General features: G+C 37.2%; 1 long non-coding RNA gene across 1 annotated transcript in view; it reads right to left on the reverse strand.

Moving 5' to 3' along the window:
• Positions 1 to 11,151: 11,151 nt before the first annotated feature.
• Positions 11,152 to 26,137, reverse strand: part of LOC120323295 — a 66,980-nt gene continuing 51,994 nt past the window's right edge. The window contains exons 3-5 of the long non-coding RNA XR_005563621.1: positions 13,036 to 13,085; positions 12,708 to 12,818; positions 11,152 to 11,853 (exon numbers count right to left, since the gene is read on the reverse strand). This is a non-coding gene — a long non-coding RNA (uncharacterized LOC120323295). The remainder of the gene's footprint in view (positions 11,854 to 12,707; positions 12,819 to 13,035; positions 13,086 to 26,137) is intronic.

The raw sequence follows: 26,137 nt of genomic DNA on the forward strand, positions 1-26,137 counted from the left end.
GCAGCCATATGATCTACTCCTCCACCAGAAAAAGCATGTTATACACAGATACAAATTAGATGGAAGAAAATAATACCTACCTTATTGTTTTAGTAAAACAGTCAATGTGGAAGAACACATTTTGTCTCAGTCGCAAGTGATCCCAGCTAGGAAAAACTAAAAAAAGACAAAAACTAAAAAAAACCAAACCAGATGTGTGGTTCCACCTCAAGTCTCAGAGCGCTTTCCAAAATGGCAGTGCACACAAAAACCTACAGGTCCAAGTTCTTTCCTAAAATACCAGTGGTGACTTCAATAAAAAAACAGGTTCAATGAAGAAGTCTTGATCAATCCTATTTAATTGTGTATTTGGTTCACAATTTTCAATGTCATCACTTACAACTACCTTTCTACAGAAGGTAGATGCTCCATCCTCACTCTCATATATATTACATTACTCATTTGTACCTGAAGTTTAAAAATCAGTGTTCTGCTAAAACAGTGTCCAGACAATATCTGGTTCTGGAATCAGATTTAGGCTCTCCACACCTTAGGCACACAAATTGTGATGAATTGCAATTAGAGCCTCAGAAATCAAGTCTTATCTAATTAAAACATTCGGTATGAGGACATGATGTTTCCTTGTAGACTGCTAGGACACAATTTAAAGAAATGTTCCTGGCCTCATTTCCAAAGTATCATAGCTGACCTTTTGGGTGTGCCATGATTATTGCAAAAACAGTCAAAGCTGAGAAAACTAGTAGGATTTTTTACAGATATTTGAGAAAAGTAATTCAATTAAACTGTTAATCTGAAACTCTATGCTCATAAGGATAATGAGCTAGTTAGCTCAATGGAGACATAGAAAAAGGTGGTGGTACAAAATAATTAGGAATCTAATCTTCTCAAAGAAAAAATAAAATTAGTGCCACTCATAATTTCTATGTTGCTAGACAATTAATCCTTAAGTCAAAGGAGAGCTGTATCTCCACGTAATATCTCCAGAGAACTAAATCTGGGAGCTACATGGGAGCTACATGTCACTGAACTTGTTCCCTTTCAGTCCCTCAGCAGCTCTCTACAAATATTGCACAGCACTTAGTGGAATCAGGTCAAAATAAAAGACATGAATTGCACAACTGTGAATTGCACACTGATCTCTTATCATGATTATAATCCTATCAGAGCACCAGTAAATTTATGTGTTGGAGGTGCAGATCCGATGCTATTACAGTTCATATTGATTCTGGCTGTTTGCTGGAGATAGAAGCAAAAGCCTTAGAGAGAGTTGGAGCAAACTAAGACCATACAAAGTCATATTTAAACTAGAGAGATTTTCATATCTTAGTTAATTGTTAATTGTATTAATTATTACTAAATGCAGCTATTTTATATAATATCTGAACAGAATTTTGTTGCATAGGTTTGTTAGCTAACTTTTAGTTGATTTATACCTAAAGAGAGAGAAATACTTTCACCAAATGCTGTTTTCCCAACAAGTACAAACCTTCATGCTTTAGTGTTCAGTTACATGACCTGAGTATTTTATTCTGAAGTAGTGGAAGGACAAATGATTATGTTTTAACTTCTCTCAAGTACTAGCTCTTACTTTAAGAGTTATGACAGTTTCTCATTTGTGGCTGACTCTCCCAAAAAGAGCAGAAGGACAGGGCTAATCTTCTGGTATTTATAATTCTTACTTTTCCAAATAAGCACAGGTGGTCACTGTTGGATTCAAGCATTTTCATGCTTCAAGTTGCACTCTCTTTTTCAAATATATTTGAGCAGAGTTAAAGATGGTTAATACTCTAAACACCGCACCACACTGGTTTACCAAGAACATCCCATCCCGTGCAAAGTGAAAAACTACAAATAGAGTTTTCTCCTGTTCCGGAAACCACACAAATTTCTGTCTTTTAAGAAGAGATCAGGCCATGTATGCACAGATGGAGGGTCTCAATTTAGAATCATCTTACCAGAATGAAAACAAGAAAGTTTTTTGAGGTAGAAGACTTACTTTCCAGGGCTCCTGAGTGGAAAACAGTGCCTAAACATGGCAATTAAGCCATAACAGGGCCTGCCTAAACTCCCTCCCTTAATCTGTGGTCCTTGTGGTCCATAAGTATCCAAGAAGAGGATGATGATATCACTGTGGAAGCAGCAGATGTCTCTCTTTGTGCCTCTATATAGGCAGACAGTGGTGGAGAATATTCTTTTCTGGTAAAACTAAGGTTTTTCTTTTTTCCCCTCTTTTAAACATCTTCCACATTGACAGAGGAGAATAAAGGGATGGCTTGTGAGTACCTAGCTCAAGGTAACACATTCAACCCCTGTAGTTCTTAGATTTTTAACAATGTCAGTCCTTTAATAAGAAAAAAACACCCACAATGCAAACTAAAACCCAAAAAAGTCATAGTACTTTTTCTCTGTTTCATTTGCTCAACATCATAAGCAAGACAACAGCTAGTTAAGTCAGACTTAGTAACTAGCTGTACTGTGTGTGAATATATACTCAAGCTAACATTTAAAGCAAACTCTTCAGCAGCTGCAATATTTTAAGCAGTTAACATAGATCTTTTTGTCAAGTATATCTTCTAAGTCTTCCAGTAATTACTAGCTGTATGCAGCATACCACTTTTCTGTCTCGCTAAGAATACAACAGCATAATTAGATCTGTTGCAAATCCCCAAACTGCTTAGCATAACTTGTTATAAAAGATACAACAATAAAAACAAAACCTTTTTCTCCAATACAGGATTAAGAAGACACACTGGGAACACACTTGAACAGAAGAAGTGATCTCCTAAATAGTTCTAAACCAAACAATATGTGGCTGCATCAGTTATCTGTGTCAATAAGATCATATGCACTCACAAGAAAAATTTAGCATTTGCTCAGAAATCACAGACTTCACAGAATATGTGCGTGGTGATATTTAATACAAATGAAACTCCTAAAACTAAATCAAAATGAACAGCCTCTGTGCAATCCCTTAAACTGGCTAAACATGAGTGACTTTTAAGGAACCATCCAGTCAAAAGAAGTGTTTCGCTTCAGTCCTAATAAACTGCATATCAGTCGAGGTAGCAGAAATCACTGTGAAGTATCCAGCTTTTCTCCTTCTAGCTGTCATTTTTTCAATGGCAATTCACCTCTTTCCTAAAATCTATCACAAAGGCAAGAAGAGGCACTGGAAGAAAATTCAGAAGCAGCTTCAACTGTTGGGAACTAAGGTGTCACAGCACTGAATTCCTAGCGCTGATACCGGGGTAGAAAGGAGATTAAGCAAGCTAAGCAGCTACAAATCTGAGCTATAAAACCAAATTCTGTTTTAAAGCTTTTCACATATATCTTTATTTTCAATTCTTTACCTAAAATCCTGATTGTAAACATTTGATAAAGAGTTGCTTTTGCTTTACAGTTGAGCCTGTATAGAGCTAGAGTGGGGAGGAGGAGGAAGATGGGAGATGAATCAGAAGAAAACTGAAGTTCTTAACAGCACCCAGTGGCTAAGGAGTGTTTCCTGTCAAGGATTAGCTTGTGAGGAGTCCGGGTGGGACTTTTAGTGCCAGTGACAGCTTTTGGGAAGAAGCTCCCTCAGGCAGGTATAAATCAATACATACGCCACTGCAAAGGAAAGGTGGTTGAGAGACATACCAATAGTTCTGGATGAACTGCATATTATTATAACCCCAGGCACAAGAAGCTGACAAATTGCTAGTACTTTCACTCCCAAACAAGTGGCAGGCATCCAGGAGAGCACACTAAAATGTTAAGAACCCTGAAAGGAACAGGAACACCAACATTTATTTTTAAGTCTGAGATCCACTTCTGATCTCTATGTGTAAATATTGAATGGACATGGCTTGTATTTTTTTAATGGTATTAGTCCAGTAAGTAAGTTTATTGGCAATAGAAGTGACAATCTTTACAGCTGTGATTAGAAATGACACAAAGGGATTTTTAATAGAGTGCTAAAAACTTCGAAAATAGCAACAGTAAGATCATTCACAATTACTGATCATATTGCTTTTGCCAAAGCCATACTTAAATGACTTCATACCATAAATAAAATTAGCTAGTTGAAGCAGAGGAGTATGCTATCATGCATGGAAAAGTTTCTGGAGAAGCTGGTAGCCCAGTGCTGCACCCACTGAGTTTTAAACTGTTCAGCCACACCTGGCCAATTTAACCTACTTTTTCTCAGGTTTACTGACATTAAACTCCCGCCTAAATCATATGCTTAAATCTTGCTGCTTTCAGTTGTTAGGAGATACCCTGTCATCTGACTGGATCTGAGTCCAATCACTTTTTCCTTCAAATTGTCAAAAGCCTGACACATAAGGTGGCCAAAGTCCCCAGAGGGCAGATTCTAGCCTGAATTTCCTCATGTCCACAACTACTGCGAGGAATGTCTCTTCTGAACTGAACTCACATGTTTCTTTGGCTTTGCCATTTCTAACACCTGCACAGTACCATGTGTATGTAAGTCCTTTCAAACATACCTACAGAACATAATATACAGCATTCTCTTCCTGGAGAGAAATTTGGGAGACAAGAGAAGAGAAGGAAAAGCACTATGTGAGAGAGTAGTCAGCCTGATTAACCCAATATGAGCAGATGCTCAGATAGCATGGTTCATATAATAATGTCACAAAGCACAAAGAACAATAGGGGAACAACTTCATCTGAAATATGGGTTTAAAAAAGGACTAATTTTCTAATGTAAAAACAGCTCAGATGAATCACAGTTCTTTGAAAGCCCGACTCAATATTCTTTGTGAAAGTACCTTCACAAGAAAACTTACTGGCAGATGTGACAGGCTTTAAAAAAACTATTCGTTCAAAAGCAGGCAAGTTTTCAAGGTCTGATCCTACTAAAAATGCAAACATAGTAAAATAACAACAAATTAAGTGTTCCTGTGCCTGATCCAATGAAAACAAAGTTTGTATTTCACTTATCTCTCAACTCGTTGGACAATCACAAGTTGTCCAACTGCTTCAGAAAAATCTTTAAATCAACTCAGTTGCATTTGGGAATTCTAAGTATAAGAACTATTTCAGCCATAAGATGTCAGGAGGAGCATCAGCCTTCACAGGGAAGACAAATATATCTGCCCCCTCTCCACCCAACAAAACCCTGCATCATGTTGACTCATCATAAAACTTTCTTTCAACTTATCAGAAAGTCCAAAAATATCTGCTCCCTGATAGGCTCTGGGCATTCCCTGGCCATGGGCAGGGATGCCATTTACTAGATCACGTTGCTCAGGGCCCCATCCAACCTGGCCTGGAACACTTCCAGGGATGGGGCATCCACAACCTTCCTGGGCAATCTGTTCCAGTGCTTCACCACCCTGTTAGTAAAGAATTTCTTCCCTAGATCTGATATAAACCTGCCCTCTTTCAGTTTAAAACCACTATCACAATGTGGCCTTACAATACCTAAAAGGGGCTTATGAAAAGGGGAGACATTTTATATGGGCAAATAGTGAGAGGACAAGGGGCAATGGTTTTAATTCTGTAGGTCAAGCTGGTGTCTGTGTGCCATCTAAGAAAAATATCACTTAAATATATGCCTTTTTACGTAATTATATAAAAATATATTTAAAATTTAATCAAGTATCTTGAGGTTTGAATACCAACTGGAATAAATGGGAACCAACATTTCATAAGGGGGTGTAATTATTTTTTTTTTTAATCACATGTAACATGGAACAGAACTCCAGGACTATCTTAGATTTTGGTATATGTCACTACTGAAGTTCCACTGCCAGTCCATTCTCAGTCTCCTTGAATAACTTCTCAGCAATGTAGTAGCATTCTACATAGGTCTCCAGATTTATTTATCAGTATTGACAACAACGCTTTCAACTTCATTGTATTTTAACACTTATAGAAGCATATATGCTAAGCTGAAGATAAATATATACATACAGGACAAAAATCCCTTTTTTTCTCTCAGTATGTTGAGAGCGCTCTCTAATATCCTAACTAATTCAATTATTTCAATTATTTGAATTAATTCAATTCAACTGTTTGCAATTCAGTTTTCTTCCAGTGTCCTTCTGCTTTAAGTTTCATATTTTCATTTTTAAAGCTCCATAAATCTCTGCCCTACCAAAATCTGTCCTTATTGTCTCATGTACCATGGACCTTACTCCATTTTATTAAACCTTTCATCTCCTTTTCTTCATATGCTCTTTTTAATGCTACTCTTCCTGTTCTTGAAGATATCCAGTGCACCCACGTGCTCATTCTCCCAGATAAACCCCCTCCTAAAAGTTATTTAAAACAAGACCAGCAATATGGGAAACACCAAATTCATGATGCTTTCTTCAGTGTAACACCCATCTAAGCCCATATTGGTGCCTTACTAGGTGCTGTGGACCATTTCTAGGACTTCCCTCCCTATTGGACATGACTTGGGAAAAAAAAAAGCGTGGAAAGAGATGACTTGATGCCGTCCAGAAGTCATTCTGGCTCCTCATTCTTCCTGCGCTTTAATTGTAAAATGTCAGTTATGTACAGGTTCAAAATAGCTGCCTGTGAAGTAATCATTAAAAATATATATTAACATCTTTAAAGGGATGTATTTAAGCTCATGCAAATTTGATGTCTCGATGCAGAACTTTCCCTAGCTGCATATGTAGCATTTACAGAACATCTTAACACAAATGCCTTTAATGCTCTCAGTATTTTTTGTTCTATCCCAGTGCTTCAGATTCTGGAAAAGGAAAGTAGCAAAACTATTCATACTTTAGAATAATTGTTTTTAAGAAAATAGATACAGAAGATAAATAATCATTGCTTAGAAGCTGATTTGGGGCAAAGCCAGCTACTGTGCCTCCAGCGCTGCTGCCACAGTAGTGCTCCCGGGCTGGCCAAAGCCTGCTCCTAGAATGACACCCGGTGGCCACCAAAGCGAACAGCACAGTGTGATCCTTGCCCTCCAGCCTTCCTGCCTGTGCTCAGGGGCAGGAGCCATCATTGTTTTACAGCCAGGCATCAGCTGGAAATTCTCCACAGGAGTCTGCAAAACACAGGGAAACCCTGTGTGAATTTCAAATTAAAATGCATGCAAAGTTTGAGTAACACATAGTGTTTTGGTTAATTATGCATCATTTGATTTTTCTTTTTCATGGAGTTGCATGCGACTAATAACTAACGGTTTCACAATTCTCAGAATGAAATTTCTTGTTTAATTCTGGAAACAGCTAGCAGTAGGTGAGCAGCATTTCCAAAGTATGACTGTGCAAGTTCAGGATTAAACCATAAGTTGCTATCCAAGGCAGGGAAAATTAGTTTGCCTATTCTTAAATGCATTTATTCAATTTTAAATTATGGGATGAAGAAAACTAAATTAGAGAGAGACATTGCTGGGCTTTAAATAATTTTGAACAAAGTAAAACAGTAACAGTGTTTCAACGAGTCATCAAGTTTCAAGCAAGGAATCACACTCTAGAAAAACAATTGGCAACTGAAAATCAGTGAGAGTTAAGAGTTCCTTGACAAATATTTATTCTGACTAAGTACTATATGAGTCAGAGCAGAGCTTTTCTTAAGTAAGAGTCTACTCAAAAATTATTTTATAATATTTTCTAAAGAATAATAAATACAATGTTTTAATGGAAAAAAAAGCAAGAGCATTTTTTTGTTGTTACATTCTTAGGACTTCTGGAAAGTGAAATGGAAACAGAATATTTATTACTAGTCAATTTTATTTTATTTCTCAGATCAGAGTCAAAACTCCTGTGATGCCCTAAGCCTCTTTATAGTAGCTAGGGGTATCACAGAAGACAACTCTGCTTTTTCCCTTTGCAGAAATATCTGTTTTTTCTGCAGTAAGTACAAAGTCAAGTAAATAAAGCTTCACAGACACCCTCGCACAATGGAAATTTTTAAGACAATGTCAAATCTGTGGCTGCTCAGGTGACTCTTGTACCATGACTCTCATTTGGCACAGGTTTAATGGAGGTGGTGGGTACGTACCTAGCCATTACACCTCTGAGCCCTGAAAACTGGTTTACTGCTTTCTCATCTCAACTGTGCCTCAACATCACTGCTAAAGAAAGATAAGTGTTAAAACAAGAAAGATAATTGTTTCTATAAGCATAATGAAATTATTCAGTACTTTGTCTGAAGTAATAGTTTATTAAGAAACATTAGCATACAACATCTGAGAGAGATTACCACTGAACACACAACAGCACACACAAGGCAGGAGTAACAAACTACACCAGTCTGGAAACAATGACAAAAATGTGTCACTTATCAGTAAGTTATACACGTGCTCTTGCTGGCCAACCAAGTATGCAAGAATTTAAAGCTTGTGGCAGATCCAGTGACTGCATGAAACCTAAACAAATATGAAGCATAGCAATGGGAAGAATGACCACCTACTGTATTAAGTTTAAAGTCAGATATTGCCAAGAGACATGCAAAGCTGTTGGAGTATGCACACAGCTAATCCTTGAGATACCATGGAACCAGACCAAAGATAGCACTGGGAAGGCAGATGGAGGGTTAAAACACAGCCTATAAACTGCTGCCAGCTGCCAGAACTGAGCTGGCATTCAAAGCTCTGTGTTCCACAAGCAAGGCTGGGACTGAGCAGCCTTTAGAGAGAGACTAGTCCAAGCACCTACTTTGATCTTATTCTTTCGTGGATACAGTTATGTTTTGCAACAGTTGAAAAGCTTTTCATTTTTCAGTTCACTTCCTTTTTGTTTGCTGAAGAATAGAAACTCATTATTTGCAGGGAAGTATAAACACTAATTGCCAAGGTACTACTATATTTTGTACTCCCTCTTCCACCTGCTCCCTCATGCCAGATTTCTGTTTTAAGCCAAATTATGGTTTAAATGTATGAGAATCAGGTATGGGAAAACAACAGTTTACAATATCAGTGTAAACCAGATATAAGGTCCTGAAAGCCCAATAGCACAGCATGGTATTTTAGACTAATGTATTTACACCCACACCAACTACCATTATGTATGTGCTACCATCTTTATACAACTCCACATATATACTGTATTAGGGTTAAAAGAAGTACGACTGTGGACTAGGAACTTGATTTGAGAAGGCTGAGCAATCCCATAAAGAATCAAGAACAATCTCAATAATAGTATTTTGGTATGATGGTTCCTTCCACGTATTAACACAAAACGTGCTGTGGAATAAAATTTGTTCCATGTGACAGAAATGCTACTTGCATGTTATTTTAAGTTCTACCTTTCCATCTTCCCTGCCTTCCTCCTCTGTGAATTTCAAAAGTCAGAGAGGAGAAAAATCAAACACACCCATGCGCAGTCATCCTGACCTCCTCCCCAAATCCCAAGATTTGACATTCCAGGTTCTAGAAGTGAAGGTATAAAAGCAGAGAAGCAGAGGTAATCACCATCCTCAAGCCCACCATAGGCAGACAAATGAAAAACCAACCCAAACCAGTCACATGCCTGCTGTCTTCCGAGCTCATTCTTAACTCCTAGAAATGAACCATAAAAAGTCGCTTCATAGCAAACATTCAAGGTAAAATCTCTGCTGATGTTCAGTTGCTCCCTCATTATATTGCCTTCAGCAAAAGCCTTCTTTTCTGGTGATCATTTTTCTCCAATAGTTTGAACAGTCACAACCCTCACACTTTTTAAATTCTGACCATTAATTAATCTGGTGAGATTTTGCAAAGTATCTAAATTAACTCCTGTGTAGTTCTGACAGCAGTGAAATTTCTTACTTCTTTGTGAAGGCTTCTTTCATTTTTGGCATAACATTTACATTCCCAAACTCGACCGAAACAGTAATAGCTGGTCTTGGCATTCACTGTGACTCTGGCTCATACATTCTTTCGTGTACTTTGTTCTAAAGAATTCCCTCTGGCTGCTTCTTTTCAGGGCAATTTTGCTTTTAATTATTGTTCCATGCCAAAATACAAAAATATATTGTTACAGAGGCATGAGATCAATGTATTTTGATACCTTGTAGGATAATTTAGAATAATTTGCTGATGATAAAAACTGTGGGGAGTGACTGATACACCTGAAGGCTGTGCTGCCATTCAGCAGGACCTTGATGGGCTGGGGAGTTGAAGATCTGCCTCTATTTTGCCCACCAGGATATGCTTTTCTTTTTATTCTATGCTGAGCTGATGACATTGCTCTTACAATACTTAATTAAAATAAACAAACAAAACAAACTGTTTTAATGGGGGAGTGGTAGCGGGGAGAAGACAAGACAAATGAGTCAAGTAGGGATAACAAAGGAGAAATTCTTAAGGTCTGAGAAGCAGTTGTATTAAATCTGCAGCAGAAAGCCCACCCTTAGTCCACATGAGTGTGGCTGTCATACATAGCTCTTGTAAACACTGCAGGGATCTATTTATATGCATATCTCTAAAAAGTTCAAGGGTAAAAGACATCTAAGTTTTGCAACACTGACCCTCAAAGTAAATATATAGAAGGAATTAAAATCCCTCTAGCATGATACCTTATACAATTTGAAATCCTCACATTCATTTGTGGGGATAACAAGAATATTAATTCTTCATTATACATTCTTGTTCTACATCATTTTCCAGTATCACTCATTCCTACAAGTAAACTAGAAATGAATAGCATATCTTTTGTTTGATGAACAGAACTCAAGTAATTATTTTCTTTTTTATAAAGTTTACAATTAGAATAATTAAAGGTTAAAAATTTTACTTCTGGGTAAGCATGAGGTTGTCACTGCACTTCAAGTAAGTTTTTTAAAGTTATACAGATTTACAGATCCAATTATAAAGGAAAAGGTGAAAGAGACTGAGCCTCTCGTGTGGCAAAACCAGAACAAACTCTTCATACAGTCATTTGAACTGCTCTGGAAACAAGCACGTAAAAGTAGAAGAAATAGGCTTTTAACAAATTAGTAGGATAAGTCAAATGGAAAATTACAAAAGTCAAGGAATGTTAGTTTTATAGGAAGTTGTGTTCTATTGAGGATCTGGATTGTGCAAATAAGGTTTTATTTAGTGAATGTACTTGTTTCCCCTCTACTAGCAGCTCAAATGACCGTATAAATAGCAACTATTAGGAAATGCAACTGTCACTTTTAAAAAGACCAGTATTACCATCATGACTCTACAGGGAAAAATCATGTAAAGTCATGAGTAAAAATGTCAGGAAAGCCAGCCTTACACTATACTCATTTTTTCACAGTAGAAGAAGGTGGGTATCTGTGACATTTGCAGATAGGCAAGCAATGCAACAAGGGAGGGGAAAACTGTAATCATGGGATGCTTAACTGCAAATACAATGTATAATCCAAACCAGTTAGTAGGGACAAAATCTTTTGGCTGTTATTGCTGGCCTAAATCCTGAGAACCAATGAGAAAAGAAAGACAGGAGAAATTAAGCATAGGATTCTAGGATAGGGACTGTTCAAATGGCAATCCACAATCTAGGTTGGGCTGTGAGCGAACTTTGCTATGCCAGTGCATAACATCTCCCATATTCCTTTGTGAAACATGAAAAGTCCATTGTCAGGATGGATAGAGCATACCAGTTCAGCTTCTGGTTGGCATCAGGGACCTGAGTCGTTCAGCAGGACACAGTACACACAGTACTACTGAGCAGAAAAAAAATAATCAAGAGCTGCAGGGAGGTTGGTGGAGAAGTGCCTTGCCTTGTTTTAAAATCTACAAAATATGGACAACGAACTCCCAACTCGTTTTTTTTCAAAGCCCTACTGAAACCAAAGGCTTGTTTCCCTAAGGTGGGCATTAGGTGCATTTTGAAGCTATAGCCCTAAGTAATACAATATTTCATATTGCAACATCCAGTTCTTTGGCAGACAGGACAGACTTCTCAGCCATTAGTGAAGTGCTACAGCTGCCTGTAAAATTAAAGTAGAAGTCTTGAGATACATATATATGTAAACTACAAAAAAAAAACCAAAAAAACCCAACCAAATCCTGAAACAGATGCACTGTGAACCCCAGAGACTGACCACCAGCTTGGCACCGAGTAAGGTGGTACTATTAATACACATAAATTAAAACATACATACTTTTATGCTTTTCTATAGCCTGCCCCCAGAGTGTCACAAACATCAATGTTTGGGATACTGATGTCCTAAAACGCTGCCAAATATTCCAGCCAGGTGATCTGCAGGAGGTCAAACTCCTCCTTTCCCTCTTAATCCATGAAAAGGATTGGTTGTCCTGTCCACTGTAACCTTCACTTCTCCTGAAGTATGAGCACACTGTGAAAGCTAGGAGGCAAGGGCATTACTTAAACTGTTTGTCACTTGGCTATTAGCAGGCCACACTGAAGGCACTGACATTCATGTATAGCAGCACTAGATGGATGTCTCTGCAACTGTTTTGAGGCAGCTGGCAATATCTAAATGGTGGCTGTAGTTATTCAAGTTCCTTTGATGACCTCAGGAGTGATCAAATTTACCCTTAAGTTACATACAAATAACTTCAGAATACACAGTGGGTCAGAGGAAATGCAATTCATGTTTGTGCTGCTTGTACCAGACAGAAATCACTGAGATTTGTTCCAAGTGACTGATGGTAGACTTTAATGTAATTTTGAGAAGACACAATATTCCCATTGAATACACAGAAATAGAAGGAACTTATGTTTCTGAACATGGTTAGAAATGGAAAACCTGGTACTTAGTGAATAAAAACAGCTGCCTCCACTAACAGTCTTCCTGATGAAATAGGGCCATGTTCTTACCTTAGGTAAGCTTGTGCATACCAACCATCCTGATAAGGTTGAATTGATATGATCATTCACACATAGGCCTGCTCAAAGCTGGATCTGTGAAACCTTAAATCTACCTTTTTTCTGTAGAAAAAAATAATACAAACAAACAAACAAACAAAAAGGCAAGCAAACAAACAAACAAAAAAACCACATGAAAACACATAAACCAAAAATTACTCTTCCAGAATGAGTTCAACCCAATGTTGAACTATCACAATTCTCAGTCAAAAGCCTTTCTCCTTTAACAAGGGCAACACTGTTTTCAGGTATGACACTGATCTTTTCGGTCTTTATTTACCTTAACATATTAGAGGGAGGAATTAGGTATGGCGTCTAGAAGATACCACTCTGGGGAGGAAAGAAAGAAAAAAAGAAATTAAAAACACACTGGATTTTTTTTCCCCATGCAATTTTGGTGACAAAGGTCTATGGTACATGTGACAAATCTACAAGCTTTGCTACAGCAATGTCATTATGTGTCATGGCATTCTACATTTGACATTTATTGAAGTTGTCTTCCTGGAAACAGAGCAAAAAGATTGCATCAGTTCACAAGAAATCACAACTCTTCAATGGAAAATACAATTAAATTTATTTTTACTTTTAAAATTAAGCATTATGGCCTTTCAAATAAATTAAAAGAAAATAAACTGCTCAGTAAATTGTAATACACATAACTAACTAAAAGAGACTACGGGCTTCAAAAGCCTATAATTTTGGTGAATTTTTAATTTAAGCTACCCAAAAAAACCCCTGCTAATACTCCAAGCATGATTTAAAAACACATAATACTAAGCAAGTATGTAGTTAGATTCATGGAGAATGAATTTCATGCATTCTCAGCACGTGACTGAATTGAGAGGTTAACAGTATTTCTTTTTAAATAAATGACCACCTGGTTATAGCTTCATTTGAAGGAAATGAGTCATGAAGCAATGACATCATGAAAATGGCTGACTGTCATGCAGGTTACTTGGGATACAAAATGCTACAACACATATGGAAACATTACACTTAAGTACTTTGTGATAAAATAAATTTGGGAACAATCCAGAGGACAGTCTCTTGTATCCCTCCAATCCTTTAATTGAAATACAGACAATGCCTACAAAAACTACAGATAAAAAATATGGGGATGATCAGGTAAATTTATTTATACACAAGGAAACACAGAAAAAAAAGTAACATCTTAAGCATTTGTTAAGAATACTGCACCCCCTCACTAAAACAAGTTTCTGACACTCATGACCTATTTTCCAGATTTTAAATTATAAAAAGAGTCTTTTGGTACTGACTATATATTTAACATTCAATCAAAATCTTTAGAGGAGGAAAAAAGAATCTATTGTGAATTCATCTTTGGGTTAAACATTCTGCTATAATAGCAAAATACATTATTCAAAGTTACTTTTATACATATATGCTATATATATATGCTAAATATATCTCTAAATATTTAGCATTAAAAGTACCATACTATAAACTCATGACCAAGACAAAAATTACCATTTCTTTGGCTGTGGCCAAAGTATCATAGGAAGAGTTCAGCCGAACTCTTTTCCAACAGATTTGTTCAGTCTTGTAATTATGTTTTTCAAGATATCAATCCATTCTGGTTTCCTGGACTTCATTAGTCTTCTGTATCCATTTTTATACCAGTTCCACTGCCCTCAGTTCAATTATTCTCCATTCACTGCTCTACATATCAAGCCTCAAGTAACTGTAAGTCAGATCAATGACTCAACCATGTAAATCAATCAAAGTTACACTGCAGATCGTGTAAGAGATCTGTCTTTTATGCTTCACTGGAGCCATGAAAATAATTTGAAGGAGAGAAGGACAGTTACAATAGGACACCGATAACTTCCACTGAAACCAATCATGGTACTGACTGTACTATGAGATGATACACAACATGCATGCAAAATTGGGTATGCTGATCTTTAAGCTAGGGCAGACTCATACAACTTCATTGGCTTCCAGCTCAGGGGTTGGTAATTCAAACTCACACAAAACAAACTGAAGTACAGGTAGTTTGATTTGATATAAAGAGATTTGATTTCCACATAAGTTCTTTTAACCAAGGAGTTTATTTAGCATTTCTTTTTCTACCCTGACATTACATTCAGCCAGGTATGAAGCCTCTGTACATGGAAACCACATTCATGGGAAGTAGCCAACCAGTATTAATTTCTGTAAAATTTTCACCAAAATAAAAAAATGTGTTAGAAATAGCTCCCAATATCCAGTGATGTTCATATATGTACACACATAAAAACATACACATACACACCAATTCCATTCCAACTGTTTAGCATACATCTTAGGAAAGACTCCCAGAGGAATCTTCACTGATAGAGATTATGGAAATATTATATTCCTGCTTGCCTTTATTCCTTCTCCTGGAAAATACATCTTAAAGTTCAGTCTTCTTGCCCACTGAGCTTTTGACATTTTTTTTCAAGTTGATGAAAGATACTGTAGTAACCGGGAAGACACACAAGGGCCGAATAGTATCTTACTCATTCCTTAGTCTTTGAAACAGAAATGCCCCCATGAGCAACACGTGAGCTCAAGATTTTGTATCTGCCTGGATCTGTTTCTGTCATGTAAATGGCCACATATAGACACAGCCTTGACAACAACCACGTGAGACTCTATGAAGCAACAAACTCATCCATCGCAGATAACTGCGATCACACCTAAAATTTCTGAATGACGTTGTAGAAGATCAAAGGTTATGATTAAATGAAATAACACTGGACCATGGAATAGTCCACAGAATATTCTCAGGTAGCAGCAGCCTTCCTCATTGTGACTGTAGAAAATTGTTCACATTATGTTCACATTTCTTATTGCATATCTGACAATAAAAATAATTAAATTTTAGCGAACATATATTGTGGTTGATATTACCAATGCTGAAAATCATACATGAAATGCAGCGACTGATGCATTTGACATGATAAAAGCAATAACTATACTCATGTTATGCAACCATATCATTTTTAGTCAGTAACTTTAGACTTTAGGAATACATTCTAAGTACATTGCCACAGAAAGTAAATTTTAATTTAGAAAAGAGCTATTAATAATTAGGACATCTCCCCTTTCCCCCACTACCCACAGTTGTTACAGTTTGTGGTTGTACTACAGACCACTTCAGTTAGCAGAGTTCTGCTAAGAGCTAGAAGGGGGCACAAGCATTATCTGCCAGTCACTGCTTGAAAGGCTATGAATGATCTTGCAATATCAAGTTAGTGGATGCTCTGTAAGACACTCTTAACATTCTTAACAAAACAAACTTTATGCAAGTGCATTCAGAGATGAGATGCGTGAGTGCCTTAAGACACAGGATATCAAATTAATAATTTGTTTCAATCTTGACGAGTACACTACAAAAGGACAATTCCAGAAGAATTCACAGTCTAAAAATAAAATGTCATTATGTGCAAACAGATTAGGGGTGAAAAAAATTCCCGAATGTGGAATAGAATTTACCAGGTCAGCATCAGAGGCCCAGCCACCTCTACAAGCCAGTCATGGTTAAAAGCACACTCAGACACGTGAACTTGAACAATTTTACTTGATGTATATAGACCTATTACATCCTTAGATATACATCCTCAAGAATTAAGGATGTTCTTCAACACACTGTTTATCTCCCAAATGTGTTTGTTAACCAACCAACCAACATAAATTACTTCCTTATCAATTTTTGGTAGAACTAATGAAGTGAACACTGCCACAGAAGAAAAGATGTACTTGAAATAGTGCTGATTTTATGCTTTTTACTCATTCTATGAGCAGAGAAAAAGGCTCAAATATTACATAAGGATGGGACATATGGCAGAAACTAGGGACTACAATGTGCTACCACAGACTAACACAGACTACACCAATTAACAGGAAAAGGATACTTGGGATCTTGAATACGTAATCTGTTGTGGTGTCAGAACTATTTGTTTGTAGCTGTTCCATTATTTTACAGTTGGGAAAATGGTTACTGGTGTAATACTATTCATGCATAAATACTCATATATTATCTGGTCCTGAGATATCAAAAATATCCCTTCAATCTCTTAAAGGGAGTGATATCAAAAAGGCATCTGCAGTAAGTTTTTCAGACATGTTGGAAATAAACTATTTGCCACAGAAAGCATGGAAAATTCCACCACCTTCCTCTAAATACTGGTAATATTACTTAATAGGAAGCACTGAGTCACTGAAATTTATTTCATATCCAGGAATGAGTCTGGTAAACAGGTAGGTCATCTGTTTATGCAGAAGGACACTTTGGGGGGGAAAAAACCCTTTAGAACTTGTTTGGTGAGGGCAAGGAGGTCAGTTTGTTCCCAGTACCCAACCTGCTTTTTCCAAAATTCATTATCAAAGAGAAAAATAGAATACTCCACTTCTGAGTGGCCTCACAAAAAAAATCTCTACCTAAAAAAAGAGTCAAAGTTCAGACTGATTTTTTTTTTTTTGAAAGAACTGTATTCACAGCCTAACAATGGCCCTTAGACATACTAAAAATGAATGGAATAAAACTGATGCAGCCTGCTGCCTAAACTGAAAATGAAATAGAGGATGAAACAGATGAATATTTCTGTCTTAACTATAGCCTGTTTTCATAGCACAGCAAATTACTGTTCTTGATTTTGAATGTCATCTAACAGATCTACTCAGGATAGATGTGAAGTTCTGAAAACCAATTTTAAATTAAAAGATAAATACAACCACAAAGAATTGATTCTGGCAAACAGGCAAATAATATGCAGCACATTTATTCTAAATACTTAATTAACCACATACGTGCATGTGCACACAAATCCAACAGGTGGAATCAAGATGATAGAGCAGCATGTGTCACTCACGAAAAAAATAAGTAATTTTATAGCTTTGCTATACAGTTATCTTCAGGTAAGTATAACATCTACAAAACATTCTGAATAGCGTTTATAGGTGGCTAATTATATTGCTGTACAAAACCTCACACTGTTGTATCTCGTCTGGCCCCTCAATTCCTGGTAATTTGCAGGAAGGGGGATGATTTGTATCTATTGAGAAAAGAACCAGGGAGATGGGTATGCAACGTGAAGAATTGCTTTGCATAAATCTGTTAGCCCATAAAGCTAACACCTTTCTTGGTAGGTTTTGCTGTCACTTAGATGGGAAAGGACACACTACTTCCATCCTGTCTCCTTCTATTCATTACTTTCTAGACAACAGATCTGTCACATTTACCAGTTACATGGGAGAATGTGTTGGGGACAGCCTTAAGAGCTTTGACAACTGTGAACAGGCCTCCACTTCCACACAGAAATGGTAAAATGTGTGAGTCATAGGCAGAGGAGCAAGGAGAAATTCAGTATAGGGAAAGGTATAATCAAATCATTCCCCACATCGTGATGTGTATTTGACAGAAAACATTACCACGGATAAGTCAAGGTTTCTTGATACTCCTCCAGAAGGGAGTCCTGATTAATGGTCAACCAATCCAGGAAAAAAAACAACCAACCAACCAACCAACCAACCAACCAACCAAACAAACAAACAAACAAACAAACAAACAAAAAAACCCAAAACAAAACCCAAATAAATTTGGCCAGTTTAGCAAGGTAAGACCCAAATATTTTCTTTTCACTTGTCTCTGTCAGGGACACTTGCAGTAAATGCAGCACTAACTTCCAGAATAGCATCTGTAAGTTTGCTTTACTCTTTATACTACTATATTACAGTCATGGTTTGCCAGCCACTCCAACCAAAACAAGTAAAACAGCTAGCACAGGAATTGTTTTAATAAAGGAACTAGAGAAACACAAAATCTAGCAGGAAGAAAAATGGATACTCTTCTCCTAGTTACATAAAAACAAAAAATTCCAGAGCATTGCATCCTGCCTTCCTTCTTCCTTCAAGCCTTTATTTGGGTCTTAAATTTCAAACTCTCCTTCAAGAGTTATGCCTTGTGCCATAGAGGCATAGAAAAAAGCAAAACCAAAACAGCAACAACAAACAACGAACCAAATAAATAAAAACATCCCCCCTCAAAAAAGCCAAAATCCAAACAAAAAACCACACCACCCTCCAAACAAGGCTACCAAAAGCTTTTCCATTCTGGTACAGATGTTTTCTGAACTTGCCATCCCCACCCTTCGAAACTGCCGTTTGCCATGACACCTGCAACTAGCTTTTCTGGCCTTAGTACTTCTGCAAAAATGCACTAGCTTTTTTACAAACACTTATTTGATTACCTTCTACAACAACAATAAATGTTTTGATTATGTTGATTGCAGATTGAGTTAATCTGCACTGTCGTTGCTATTTCATTTCTCCCCTTCTCTAATTAAGGCTTGAAGAATCTCATATTCCTTAAAATATGCTCCAGGCCACATCCCTCCCCTGCCCCATTTCTACTGTAGCTATTTGTACTCATTAAGAGGAAGGAATCTTGATTTGAAGATCAAATAAACAGCACACTCAGAGCTTTGGGAGTTGGCCTTATCAAAAGATAGAATGTAAGAGAATAATTAAACTACCATCCAAATTAAACCATTCCTCAGTTGCCATCAACAGCATCCTGTGTCAAATTCTGAACTCTCTCTCTGCTCATTTGGAAAATGATTCTATGTATCCAATGAAAATATATAGGATAAAAAGATACAACAAACTTGGATTAATCTTGCTTTGTTTTCTCTTTTTCCATTTAAGACTGGTGCATGAAACTTCATAAATCTCCCCTTGACAGTGCAGGACCCTTGTACTTCCCTGTCTTTTTATCCCCCACTGTGTCCAGAGGAGCTCCTTCAGATTTACTTCTAAATTTTCCATGATACTTAACCAAAGTTCAGATTTACCCACTTAAAAAATAAGATTCCATTTATACCCTCAAATAGTTTCCTTAGGTTTACAATAGTTGCTAAATGAGTTTGGCTAATATAATGAATTCAGATTAAATATACCTAGCTATAAAATGGTTATTTATTAACATTTAGATTAAGATTACGACAGAAAGCACAACCTGGATCTCATTTATTCAGGGTAAATCTGTTAATTAAAAGGTCAGAATAATTCCATGGAACAAAGACATTCATACAACCCAGTTAGAATTTTCCTTACAGCCAAGAAGACTATTCCTATTAATCTATGAATGCCTCTGCTATACCATTACTAAAGGCTAAACACACAGCCAGATCCCCTTCACCTTCCCGTGTTTTCTTTCTATTTAGACTACAAATAGGATTTTTTATATTTGTCTCACAAGGATTAATACATTTCCACTATAAATCTAGCTCCTGTACTGTTATGTAAGTTACTGAAGTGCTCCATAATCAAAACAGAAGTATAAATTGCAACTGATTAATTCAAGGTGCAGAACTGGAGAATGGACTGCAAAATCCTTCTACAGATTTCAAAGTTATAGCTTTCCAGATCCACCCTGCTGTACAGTCAGTCACATCACAGAGTTCAGATTCAGATTTATTACGTGTTTATGTGCATTCAAAAAAATTACTTATCAGCTTTTCTTCATAAAAGCCTTACAGTCCCAACTTCATTTAGATGCAGAGAAAGATTTTTTTAAGCAAGACATTTGCTTTTTTCCTGATCCATCCATCCAAGGTTTTGTCTGCTCAGAAAAGGCTCCCTATTCCAAAACCCACTTAAAACATCACATAGTTTCCTCAGTTATCATATCTATATGTCAGATGGCTGAAGCCCTACTGCAAGACAGACAGGAAGATTTTCTGGTCATCATCTTTATTCAGATTAATTATCTTTATTCCATTCCATGCCAACGATTATTCTCTTCCCCTTCTCCCAAATTACAGAGCAATTTATTAAAAGTTTGTACAGAAGTGAACAAAAAAAGAGAAAGATCACCCATGCACATGAAATTAACTCTACTGTTTTCAAATTATTTTTTTTTAATAATGAGAATTTTGATTTCAAACTCTCTGTATTTTAAAGTAAATAGCATTGGTGATTCCCCCCCACCCCCCCACTGCAGAAAGTCCACAGACTTTAACCAGTATAGAATCAGGCCCAGAATTCGTGGCTACTCAGTTGCCTCTTTACAGAATGTAAATGCTACAGAAGCAGGATTTATCCCAAAATCTGTGTGCCTAGAACTTATCAATCATCAAAGCTTGCCTCTGAACTTTGCAGGAAACTGTTCCTTAAGACAAAAGTGGTAGCCCTGACGCATGATCACCAGCCCGATCCGTTAAGCCTTGGGTAATGAACAACGTACATGCTCTCACACCTTGGCACCAAGCTTTTTCTGAGGGAGAACACATCGAATACCCCACAGTTCATCTGTCTGGTACACAGCTCAACTATACTGCAGCAATAGTTTCTGCAAAAGTTTCTCCCTTCCTGAATGTATTACCAAGTCATCTGTGTCCCTTCTGGAACACCACTGAAGACAGCTATGCTGCCTTGTCGCAGTTATGTGCCTTTTGCACGCCGCACAAGCCTTCCTGCTCCACGAAGGGAAACTGTGGTAGTTCTTACAGGACCACCTACAACAAAAGACTGGGAGACGGTCTGAATATTAAATAGTGTCCTACAATAACTGAAACTGGAAGATTTTGCATTGAATTCAGCAGGGTTGAAAAAACATAGTTTGTCAAAAAAAAAAAAAAGGAAAAAAACTAGTAAATTTATTTTTTCTTTCGTGAAGGTGATTTTTACACACAAGTGGTCAGTTTCCAGACTTGAAAGTTTATAACCATTACAAATGCAGCAACATCAAACTTGAAATAACCCCTCCCACACACCCTTCCCAGCATTAAAATCCTGGTATTTTGATATTGCCACATGTAAATTAAACAGTAAGTTAATAAAATGGTTCAGTAAAATGCTGGCTTTGGATGATCACTAAATTCCCTTCTACAAGCCAAAGACCATGCCATTCTACACTGATACAACACAGGGATTAGTTTTCATTATTAATACTGGTTTCTGTTACAGAGGAGAAATCTGGAAGGACAGGATATTTTTCATATCCTTCAGTGTATTTGTTTTGACATGTGCTTAAGTTCTCCCATCACTGCCACTGTCCACAAAAGCACAGGTTTGCTTAGTGCTGTACAGCCTTTCAGATTTTTCCTCTCCTTAGATGCTGTACAGATTTATTTTTAACTTGTTTTTCCATCATACTGTATGCACTGAAGCCTTTTCATCATTACATAGTTTTCTTGAGAATGCTTCAGTGTTAACATTGTAACTGTGACCACAGGCAGACTGTAGCATAAGCAGCATGTGGCAGCTTCAGCTACCGTATACAAGATATTTCAGAAAGTCTTTCTACCATAGTGCATGCACTTTGTCTCCAGCTTCCAGACATCCTATCATATAGCACTCAAGGCAGCCAGGGTTTTTATGGGAAACATATGGTAAGCAAAAGTCATGACCTACTTAGTAACTAGAATTAAAAGAAACTTTGAAAATAGTGGGTCCAGCTCCTTTTTCAGTTCCCTTGAGAAGCAGAAGCCATGCCATTGAAGTCAATGGAACTACAGTAGTGAAATCCTAATGTTACCCCCACATTCAGGCTGATGAATAGCCTTGATAGTGATAACTGAATAATGAAAATGTGCACTTTGATTCAGTGATCATTTATTTGAATAGATACATCACAACTGTCCCACCTGCAAGACAGATGATATTTGTCCCCCCTTTAACTGATCCAAGCCATGGAGGTTTTAGGTGATTCAGGGACATGTTACAGAACTGTATCCACACTAAGGCTTTTTCTGTAGCATTCAATGCTATCACACCTCACAGCAACACTGCTTTTACATTTACCTGTTACTGCCCTACCTCATGATTCCAGTTCAAGAACTACTTGTGGCACTGGTGGCAGTAACAGAGAGAAGTAAAGGCTGATTCACTCAAAGGAACTCACTGGACAGCTAGTCCCAGGTTAAGGGAACACAGAAGCAACACTTGAAGTACTTTCCCTCCAACTGCAGGAATCTTGACCAAGCTATTAAGAGTTCTTCCTAAAACATGTAAATTGTAAGCCTTTCAGGGAGAAAGCAGCTTTAAAATAATCAAGGAGACAACATCTTTTTGCAAGTAATAACAGTCAGCTTTTAGTTTCAACTTCTGATTAGACATCCACTGACCACAGTTTGGTTCCCGAATTATAGGTTTGTTGCACGGCCTTGTAGGCAAGGTGCTGAGCGCTTTGCAGGCTTTTGCAGAAATAACCAATTCATGAAGGTTGAAATAATGTACTTTGTAATTAGTAGCTTAGCACAGGTGACAAGTTGCAGAATAAAATATTTCTGCAAGTTAAAAAAGGAAATGTAAAATTAGTTCTCTGCAAGCAAGTATTAGGCAATGATGAAACCATAAGCTGGGGGCTCTCACAGGCAGAGGAAAAGAAGGGAACAAGAAAAATGGTAACTCCCCAAGCCTAGCTAGAAGAGAGCTACAAATTGATGCTGGCAGAATTCCTCCCTCCATGCCACATCCTGGGCTCCTATCTGCTTGTGGGAAAAAAAAAAAAGCCACAGAAACCAATCAACAAACAAAAAACCATCACAATGTGCATTACTGGAAAAGTTAAAAAACTGCACACGATCACTCTGAGGAAGCAGGGAGCTTTTTACTTCCCCATCATTGGGGAGAGAAGAATGTAGACTCCCACCAAAACCACCAACTTCATGCACACAGAAAAGAAAAATCACTCCCAAACATCAGACTGATTTAGCATAGCAGAGCTTATAGAAGGTAATGCTCTGCAGAAGTTAAAAAAGGGAAGGTTAAAAAAGGGCACCAGTAGCACAGGCAACTTGAAAATGCCTGAATCTTAATACAGATTTATTCTCCTTCCCATCTTTATTCCCTCTAGGAAGGCTACGAATTGAAAATTTGCATTTGAAAAGGACTTGCTCATCCTCTCCAGGGGATCAAAGCAGAAGGAAATCTTACTGCTGACTTTAGAACTCCATTAGTCCCTACAGCAAAAGACCCATCACAGACACACACCCCTGGCAGCACTGGGAATAGCCTTGCAAGCAACCCAGATCTTGTTTGTGGCAACGGCACATTTCAGAGAATGGTGCACTTGGCACAGAGCTGCAGCATGGGAACAATGCCTCTGGAAAGTCTAATGCTTCACCATACTCTCACTTACTACAGTCTACAGTCTACACTACTTCACTCAAGTTTTGTATTTGGAAATTCATCAGGCAATAGAGTTCCACATCTTACAGAATAAGACTCCCCCCAAAAATAAAATAAATAATAGTAATATTAAAAAAGAAATATTCCATCTAAAAACTACTTCTCAATAAATATCATGACTTCCTTTTCTCTAGTTGTGTATTCTCTGCAACTGTTGGCTCTCATTTCTTCTTCACCCTGTGTCCCTAAGATTCTAAATACCTTGGCTGACATGCAGGAACCAGTTGATGATGACATATATGAATGTGAATTTATAGACATATTTGCCCATAGAAAAATTCCTATTTCTGTAGGCAAAATCACGGTATACCAACTTGACTTTTGGCAGTGTTACAGAAAACATGATAGCTTCTGGCATCTGTGGCCCTTTTACTTTTTTATTTAATTTTATTTCTGTGAATTAAAGAATAAAATACTTACATAAATAAGGTTTTGTTGTAATTAATGTAAAAGGCTTCAAGTGGGAAACAGTTTTATCCCAGGTGATCTACAAAACTCACTTATTAAAAGAGAAAGATATGAACACAAAGCAAAGACAAAGTTTCTACTGATTAATAATATCCTTTGGAGTTTAATAACTTGGGCAATCATATTTACTAAAGGCAGCAGAAAAATATTTTAAAATTTTGATAAAAATTATGCCCTGGGAGGCAGTCTGAAAGCATAGGAGAAAAAAAAAGAAGGTATATGTACTCCAATATAACTTCTCAAAGACAGACAAACTGGCAATTTTTTTCCTTAAGGAAGTCACTGAATACTTACTCCACTGAGCAAAGTGGTCTCTGGGGATGTTGCATATGAAAAATTTCAGGGAAATGGTGATCAAAAAACATTCAATGCCATTTCCTCTCCCACCTCACACATGCAATGACTGACATTTCCAGTTGGAAACAGACTTTATTTCGTACTTATGGGTCATGTTGATTTTTCTAAAGTTACATCAAGAAACACTTAAACTGAGAATGTAACCTTATTTGTTTTTTTTAAATCATTTCAGTTGCTGGATGGTGGTGTGCTTGGGAAGGCTAGATCTGATCTACTGAGATAAAGCAACCTACGGAAAAAAAATACAAATAGCATATTAGATTTGTTTGGACTTTAAAAAATACACTGTCCTATTTTCTGACAATGTGTTGAACTGCATCCTACAGAGAACAATAGATGTCAGGCACTATTTTACTGAAGGAGTTCAGCCTGTGACACCAGACCTATGTCCTGTATGGAATACTGTCATAATTCAGGTCAGCTGAAGACAAGCAAATTCAGAAAGTACTGAGGAGGAAGAAGTGAAGGGGAAGAACACATGCTGGCAGATGAAACAATGCTCCAATTTTAAACTTAATGCCAAAATATTTACCTATTTTTACATTCAAAGTTCATTTCTTTCACACATCCTTCCAATAGTTTTTTACTTGTGTCCTGACTGAAAATAGGAGGAAAATCATGGCGTTTTCCAGCAACTTCAAAAGAAAAGAAAAAAGAAAAGGAAAAGGTTATCTAGCATGCTCTGTTCTTAGGGTGAAATTAATGTTTATTACTATAGCCACAGTACCCAGCATTGAGATACTCTTACTACCAGCCTAGCTTGTTAGCCACACCAGGCACTTGTGTATCACATTCTAAAACACTGACACACAGAACTCAGAGATGTACAGATTTTTACAGAAAGACTATTGGGATAACTTTTATTAACAATGGAAGGAACAAAGTAACTTGTAATATAAAGCAAATCTCTTCAGTTCCTCCAAGCTCCTGGATGTGGTACAATTCACCAAAGCAGCGCACATGGAAAAAAAAATCAAAATTTTTCCTTCCGTACTGGACAAAGGATCACAGATTTCAGAGATATGTGTCTTCCAACTGATACTTAGTTCAGATACAAGCATGAATATACTACACTTGAGGCTATGTCTTGAGTTATTCAAGACACATTTTCCTACGTGGAACATTCAAGACACATAGAAAGCAGTATTCAAACTGCAATATCTGCAAAAGCACTAAATGATTTTAAAGCCTGCAGTTGCCTTTTTTTTGTTATTCTACATAGAGTTTGAGGTCTCTGCATTAGCCCGGGAGCCACTTGGATTAAATCATAGATCACTTCTTTCCCACCATCCCCCGGACGTCTGAAACACAGTTTCTTTCTAGCACTTAATCGCGGCTTTGCAGAGAGTAGGGAGGAGAAGGTCAAGGGCAACAAC

Source organism: Pipra filicauda, unplaced genomic scaffold (genome assembly GCF_003945595.2).
Source record: "Pipra filicauda isolate LSUMZ 115617 unplaced genomic scaffold, ASM394559v2 scaffold22_size4397567_pilon, whole genome shotgun sequence".
In the NCBI taxonomy this organism is placed as follows: domain Eukaryota; kingdom Metazoa; phylum Chordata; class Aves; order Passeriformes; family Pipridae; genus Pipra; species Pipra filicauda.